Source organism: Panthera onca, chromosome A1, assembly GCF_046562875.1.
Source record: "Panthera onca isolate mPanOnc1 chromosome A1, mPanOnc1 haplotype 2, whole genome shotgun sequence".
Lineage (NCBI taxonomy): Eukaryota > Metazoa > Chordata > Mammalia > Carnivora > Felidae > Panthera > Panthera onca.
The window spans coordinates 219,435,575-219,442,611 of record NC_138339.1 but is presented as its reverse complement, the minus strand read 5'-3'; the positions used below and the strand labels follow the sequence as shown (position 1 = coordinate 219,442,611).

The 7,037-nt window shown below is 42.4% G+C and overlaps 1 non-coding gene across 1 annotated transcript; it reads right to left on the bottom strand.

Moving 5' to 3' along the window:
* Positions 1 to 524: 524 nt before the first annotated feature.
* LOC132682552 (U6 spliceosomal RNA) lies at positions 525 to 631 on the bottom strand. The gene has a single exon (XR_009611734.1). It is a non-coding gene; the product is annotated as a U6 spliceosomal RNA (small nuclear RNA).
* Between the last annotated feature and the right edge of the window lie 6,406 nt (positions 632 to 7,037).

The following is a 7,037-nucleotide window of genomic DNA, read 5'->3' as shown; positions in this document are numbered from 1 at the left end:
ACTATATTGTACAACTGAAATTAATATAACACAGTATGTTAACTAACTGGAATTAAAAACTTAAAATTGTCCATAGACTTCAGGTAAAATCAGTATTTCTCTTGAGTCTTTCCTTTTGGGCCAGTTACCGGACCAGAGATCTCTGAGAAAGTCCCCACAGAAGCAACACCATTACAGCATATGTTGTCTCCCAGTTAATTGGATTAAAACCATTAGGAGCTGAGTCTCCATGCCTCTTATATAAGCCACTTCTGTGAGAAAGAGCCTCCGACCCAGAAGGCCCATCCCACCTACCAGATATTTCCGTGATATGGCCCAAATAACCACCAATTGGATCACCTGTAATCTGCCCACAGAATTCTTGCTCAGTCAAATTCTTAGGTGAAGAAAAGTTGATAATCCAAAACCCAACAGGCATCATATTGAGGTGAGTCAGCTCAAGCAGGCTTCTCTGAGACAATCCATGTTAGCTGAAGCTAATGGGGAAAAAAAGCCACAAGATTTCTTCTTTTTTTTTTTTTTTTTTAACTATGGAATGCTTCACAAATCTGCGTGTCACCCCTGCTCAGGGGCCCTACTAGTCTTCTCTTCATCATTACCATTTTAGTATATGTGCTGCCAAAGTGAGCACAAGCACAGGTTTTCTTTAAGCTATCATTCAGGCAAAAATTCTAACTCTTCCTTTTGAGGTGGGTAGACCATTTCGATTTCATGGAATACAAATATGAACACCTTCTTTAGGAAAAAAAATCATTTTTTATAGAACAGAGAATGTTCTATCATTTCTTGCTGCCAAAGACAGCAATATAAAGTATATACCCTAAGTTGTTAAATAAAGTAGAGGGAAAATGATCTACAGATTAATATAACTTCTTGAGAAAAACACTGGAAAAAAATAATCTTATTAAAATTTTCTCATGCCTTTCCTTTCGCTGAATTCTAGAAGCATGATCACATCCACCAAGTAATAGCCATATATATAAATGGAAATTGAATGGTAAATTATATGTTCCTACATTCTTCATGAGTACTGTGATGGATAAATTTATGGGTCAACTTGATGAGGCCAGAGTGCCCAGATAGTTACTCAAACATTATTCTGGGTGTGTCCATGCGGGTGTTTCTGGAAGAGATTAACATTTGAATTGATAGACCTGGTAAAGCAGATAGTCCTGGCTACTGTGGGTGAGCCTCATTCAATCAGTAGAAGGCCAGAATAGAACAAAAGGACTGAGTAAGAGAGAATTTCTTCTGCCTGACTGCATTCAAGCTAGGACATCAGTCTTTCTCCTGCCTTCAGACCTGAACTAAAACATCAGTTTTTACTGAGTCTTGAGCCTTCAGAATGGAACTACACCGATGGATCTGCTGAGTCTCCAGTTTGCCAACTCACCCTACAGATCTTGGAATTTGTCAGCCTCCCAACTGCATGAGCCAATTCCTTATAACAAATCTCTTTATAGATAGAGCAGGGAGAGAGAGAGAGAAGGAGAGAAACACATACACATTCCATTGACTCTGTTTCTCTGGAGAACCTAACTAATACAGATGCTTGTATAAATTTAAAGCAAAGTTGTATAAAGAATAAAGATATACCAAGAAGATTTAGTTGTTTTCCTCTCCCCCCAGACCACAGCCATATGTCCTGCTCTGGTAGTAACTCAAAGAATCGTCTGAGATAAAAGTCACACCCAGACTAAAAATGAACTAGCCACAGCCACCGCCACCGCCATCATTCAGTTAGAGCAATTTACCTCTAAATCCATCACATTTATATTGCCTTCTGGAAGCAAGCCATTACAAAGGAGAGACGAGGGGAAGTGAGGAGCATTACTTTGGGCCTGCTGTTTGTTATACATACTGTAACTGTACCTGCATACATACCTCCCCTTATTGTGGCCCCACCGACTTAGTGAGAGTGAAGGCAGATTGGCCTGGTTGTGAGGGTCTTAGACAACTTGACTGAACATATTATATCAGTGTGAGAGCAAGCAATATGTCCCAAGCCAAGATTAAAGAGTAAATAAAAGCAAAACTTTCATACTGCTATGAAGATTTTAGTCACCAGAATTCCGGGGCAAGAGTAGCTTATGCTTACAAGGAAAACCACCAGCGCTAGACAGTACATGTTCCAGAAGACTGCATACACCAAAGAAAGTCAGTATGTGATGTGTGAGGGCTCAGAACGGGAGAGCCACCCACAAGTGCACTCTAAGCAGAGCAAGAGGGAGCTTTTCGCTCTCACTTTTGCCATGAGTGGGAGGCTGGCAAAAAAGAAAAAAAGACGTGTAAAGGGAATTTTTAGGAAGATTTCTGTATGCTTTCACTATGTGAAATCCCTCTCTGAAATCCCATAAAAATAAAACTTAAGAATAAATATTTACATTATTCTTCAAGGTTTCTCAAGCTGGACTGTTGCTGAATGTTGCACTTAAGTGAGATTCAACCCGTACAAGGAAGCCTGGATTTGTGTGAGTTTCATTGCATTTAAACAAAGCCCATCTTCAGGTTTCAACATCTTTCTCAATCCCAGTCAGGGCAGACATTTCCTATTACTATAACAATTTACAATCCACAATAAATAGTGCAGGCCATTATCAAGAACAGTAGGATTGAGCTTTGGTGGTTTGGGTGTTTATCTTCAGAGATCTTAGCCTATTCTTATGAATCTTAGTATCCTGTGGCACACAGCACCCATCAACCAACTCAAAAACTCAAATTGGGGTGTGTCCAACATTTTCACTCCAGGTATGGTTCTAAGTTTCCTCCATAATGTCCCAGATCAACAGCAGCTTACAAAGACCCTATATAGTAAATGTGGAGAAGGCAACAAATACCAGCTCAAACTATGTCCTCACTACCTAAGAAGCCAAGAGATCATTTTAAATTAGAAAAATAATGCAGAATGTTATCAGAATGTGAATTATTTATCACAAAAGGAACCATACAGACAAATCAGACACTACTGTGGTATATTATCTTAGGTGACAGATTCTAAAATCAGCACTTAGGGCTAAAATTACATATCATCAAAATTATCTTTAAAAATCCCTATGTCAGAGATATACAGTCTCTCAGTTCAGTCCAATACATCCAAATTTTCCTGCAAAAGTAGAACAGATAACCATGGCTTTGGTTGAGACCAGGGACCTAACTTCCCTGTAGAGACTGTGTGGGAACCACAATCTGTTGTACAATCAATATTAGAATCACATTCAGCACAATGAAAAGTTCACAACATGAGCAGCAATTGGGAACTAAAACAACGAAGGGAACAGCAGGTTTTCTATCGTCTTCTGTGTATCCCAAGGCAAACACTTACTGGTTGCAGCAGAAAACAAAATTTTCTAAGCATAAGTGTTATCTATTTAAGCTAGGCCTACATTTGATAGGATTCCACTCTATTCAGAAGGAAAAAAAAAACACAATAGGAAAGAAGACACTTCAAAGTGGTGAACTTCACCCTGTGACTAACGACTCAGTGTCATTCATTCTAAATCTGTTTGAATATTTAGCCACACCAGCGAATATATTTGGCTGCAAGTCCAAAAGATACCAATTTTTCCTTGGATTCTCAGAATTATCCTAAAGGTGGAGAAAGGAAAAACTGCCTGCAGAGTAGACACTGCCCCAGAGGAGTTTAAGAAAATATTTAAGTAAACCACAGTCTGTTTTCCACTGACTTAACAGATAGTTGTGGCCATAAGAAAGCCAGAAATGACAATGGTAACAGACACAAACCGTGTTCTGTAAAGCTAAGAAGTTAGAGGAGGACACTCCACATCTCCAGAGTCAAGAGCATGCAATTCATCCAAAGGATGCTGGAATAAAGATATGTGCTGTGAACACAGCCTATTTTCAACCCCTTCACTTAGAAAATATTAGAAACCCAACCTGGACACTGAAGAGTCATCATTCTATGAATGTCTTTTGACCACCTATGACAATCCCATCTATCCAAGCATCAGGGCAGCACAGCAGAGGCAGGTGTCTATGTCTGCGGTTGGTTCTGAAGCCTCCTCAGTCTATGACCTTTAACTGCCATCAGCCCTGTCCTGACTGATAACGTGACTCCCAGACTAGCCCTTGCCTCTTCCCTAGTTAGAGAAGAAAGCGCAGGGCAGCAATGGGATGGAGAGAGCAGGTGAAGCATCAAGGAGAGTAACTAGAGATAAAAGTTGTCACCAGGGAGGCCGAGCTGAGAATAGCATGACTGCCACCCTCTTCGGCCTTCATCTGCTCATTCAACAAAGACTGACCGCATGTCAGTCTTTGCACAGCATTCTGTTGGGCATTTCTCGTCCAGCCATTTTTGTTGAGGCTCACTGCTCCACTGGGTGAGAGAGCCTCCGCTTTTCCCTACAGCGGGTTGCACTTCTTACCCCACCTCCACGCAGTCAGAGGGTCCTGGCCCTGGAGGCAATGAGGAGAAGAGAAGAATCTGGCACAGCTGTAGGCTAGGAGAACTGCCTCAAATATGGTCAGCTTCCAAAATCAAAGCAGGGACTGGGTTCATGCAGTGTTCAAACAACGTAAAACAACGCCTTATTTTCACTGCAGGTCCCTGGAGGGACATGTTTAGAACAGAAACTTGAGAACACTTGGATTATTCACTAGAGCTTAAAAAGGGAAGCCAGTGAGGGTAATTTATAGTATTACAAGAGATTTTCGAGTTCAGAGATCGAGGACAGTCTGTAAGATTTCAACGCAAGTTAATATAAAGCAAGGGGTGTGTGTGGTGAGGCCGGCTGAGGATCCATTTCATCCTCTGGTGGAAGAAAGATGCCTGTAGTCCAGTTTCCCTTTCCCAAAAAGACCTTATTCTGCCTGTGGTTAAGCAGTTGAAGAAAACATTGTTCCAAAGCCACAGAATTCATCTTTTCCTTGATCTAGCAAAAAGGTGCCCATCTGTGACAATGCAGATTTGGGCAGTTAGAAAACAAGATCACAGACAAGGGAATCCCAGCCACTATTTTCCAAAAGCTGTCCTCACGACTGAGCCTAGGGGCTGTGCTCTCCTTGACATTGTTTATTGATCTTTCTTTTCTGTCAAAAACTGCATCTATTAAAGGGGGGGGGGGTAACAATGAGCCCCCACAAGCCAATGTCCTGATACAGCTGTACCTTCATGAGACAAAGCTCGGAGAAGATAATTTAAAAAGTACCCAGACAGGACTGCAAGCAAGGGAGAAACAGAAAGACAACTCCTTTCTCACCTCAGTTAATGTTTTCTTCAAAGAACACCTCTTTCAAGCAGTCTTGTTATTTATCTCATTAAATGAAGCAATAAACCACACTAACACCATAAAAGCATGGCGCAGAATAATTTACATTACTGTTATTCCATCGCCTTGATTCTGATTAGGAAGGATAAGTTTTACTGGTATGAGCACTGAGCAGGACTGCGTCAGTACTGAAAACTAGAAAGGGGGCATCCACTTCCCACCCCCACACACAATTCCTTTCCACACACCTGTACGAAAGTGCACATAACACACCCTGACAGAGTGCCACCCGCACACCTTTACATGGAGGAAGAGGGCCAAAAGGTGGGCAGTCAGGCGAAAAGCACCAGAGGGCTTCCCTCCCCGGTGGCTAAAACACCTGGCTGTGCCCTGCACGGTCACATAAGCGGAGGAGGGGACTTCTTGGCAGAGATGGCCCATGTGGAAAAATGCATCGCCTGGGGATAAAGGGGCCAATCATGACAGTCTATGACCCTGCTTCTTCTTCCCTCTCTCCACCCTCGTTGCCCTAGGTTCTGGATCTCTGATACATCACTGCAAGTTTACATCAAATGTAGAAGTCCCCTTTTCCTATCATTTGAACCTGAAAGATTTGTGCAGTTCCCCATACCAATTTCTGATAAACCCCTCCTCAGCTCCTACTTCATTATAAGATAGTTGGGGCGCCTGGGTGGCGCAGTCGGTTAGGCGTCCGACTTCAGCCAGGTCACGATCTCGCGGTCCGTGAGTTCGAGCCCCGCGTCGGGCTCTGGGCTGATGGCTCGGAGCCTGGAGCCTGTTTCCGATTCTGTGTCTCCCTCTCTCTCTGCCCCTCCCCGTTCATGCTCTGTCTCTCTCTGTCCCAAAAATAAATAAAAAACATTGAAAAAAAAATTTAAAAAAAAAAAAAAGATAGTAAGCACACACATACCTTTGTCTATGTATGAACAAATACAGTAAAAGCCTTTCTAGCCAAACTGCACTAAAGACTATGCATTTAATAGTACTCCCTATGTTCTCAGGAAAACACACCAGCTGATACCATGGCACCCTCGGTGCTCAGAGCCACCAGTCTCCTCTGTCACGTGCCCTCAGGCTTCTACTCCCACCAACCGCATGGTAGGCTTTCCAAAGGAGTCAAGCTGTGCCACTTGTAGTTATTATTGTAATTATATAATTCAATTAAGTATTTACATTATCTGATGAAATAGGACAACAGAGAGAGTTATATTTCCTTGAAAATACAAACTGGATTCTTTTAAAGAATCAATAAAGATGAGTTGCTATGAAAAACTGCTCTGAGGGGGGCCTGGGTGGCTTAGTGGGTTGAGCATCTGACTCTTGACTTTTGCCTCAGGTCATAATCTCACGGTCATGGGATAGACCTCTGCATCAGGCTCCATGCTGAGCCTGGAGCCTGCTTAACATTCTCTTTCTTTCTCTCCCTCTGACCCTATCCCCCACTCGTGCTCTCTCTTTCTCTCTAAAAGAAAGAAAGAAAGAAAGAAAGAAAGAAAGAAAGAAAGAAAGAGGAGGGGAGGGGAGGGGAGAGGAGAGGAGAGGAGAGGAGAGGAGAGGAGAGGAGAGGAGAGGGAAGGGGAAGGGGAAGGGGAAGGGGAAGGGGAAGGAAAGGAAAGGAAAGGAAAGGAAAGGAAAGGAAAGGAAAGGAAAGGAAATCTGCTCTTAAATTGAATGTGAATGAGACAACTGTTCATGACAGGAAAGAATAATAAAAATACACAAGGATTCTGCATTCATTATAGCACAAGTGTCTTTAAGATCTTGCTCTTAGGGGCGCCTGGGTGGCTCAGT